Below are 1138 nucleotides of genomic sequence, written 5' to 3' on the forward strand. Positions count from 1 at the left end.
CCAGCAATTGTTGACTTGCAGTGGCTGCAACAGTGCGGTGATGGGGCTGGTGCCTTCCCCTGATCAGCCCGGTCGACTCCCACAAAGGGTGGCCAGACTGTGGCTTAGGCCCACTCCCCAAGGGAGCAGGGAGCAGGTAGTAGGACATCCCCTAGGGCTCCCAGTATGTGATAGGGGGCAAGCTGGGCTGAGGGAACCCCCTCCCCAGTGCACAAATTTTTGTGCACCGGGCCCCTAGTTATTAATAATTTGTATTGCCTGGCCAGTGTGGCTCAGTGATTGAGCATAGATCTATGAACCAAGAGGTCATGGTTCGATACCCAGTCAGGGCATATGCCCGGGTGCAGCTCGATTCCCATGTGGGGGCATGCAGGAGGCAGCCAATCAATGATTCTCTCTCATCATTGATGTTTCTATCTCTCTCCTTCTCCTTTCCCCTCTGAAATTAATAAAAATATCTTTTAAAAATAATAATAATTCGTATTTTACTGATTCTGTTTCTAGCTCTGAATCTGCCCCTAACTTGCTGCAGGACCTCTGATAAGTCATGTACTATCCAGCTAATACATTTCCTTGCATTTCTTCAGAAGTAGCAACCTCTTCTTTCATAGTACTCCTATTTCCTTATCTAAACCAGGTGATTCTAGAAAAGACCAGCAGTAAGGGACATGTGATCAAGTGGGGCCAATCAGAATCCTACCCCACAATTTTAAAGAAAACTGGAGCTATTTTCTTTCGTTTAGGGTGAGAAATATGTGAGGATATGAGCTCTGAAACTGTGATGGCCTATCCTCAACCCAGGTATAGAAGGCTGGTTTGGAGTAAGAGAAAACAAGGCCTCATGCAGAGAGAAGCATAGACTTTCCCTGCCCTGATTCTGGCTTCTTGAGGTTCGGCTGGTCACTTCTCCCTCTGATTACGTTAGATACCTCAGTATTGGTTTGTCTTTCTTTTTTATTGATTTGAGAGAAACATTGATTTGTTGTTCCACTTATCTATGCATTCATTGGTTGATTTTTGCATGTGCCCTGACTGGGGATCGAACCCATAACCTTGGCATATCGGGACAACACTCTAACCAACCGAGCTATCTGTCCAGGGCCCCTCAGTATATGTTTCTAATAAAGCTTCCACTTAT

The sequence above is a fragment of the Myotis brandtii genome, unplaced genomic scaffold (genome assembly GCF_000412655.1).
Source record: "Myotis brandtii unplaced genomic scaffold, ASM41265v1 scaffold382, whole genome shotgun sequence".
Lineage (NCBI taxonomy): Eukaryota > Metazoa > Chordata > Mammalia > Chiroptera > Vespertilionidae > Myotis > Myotis brandtii.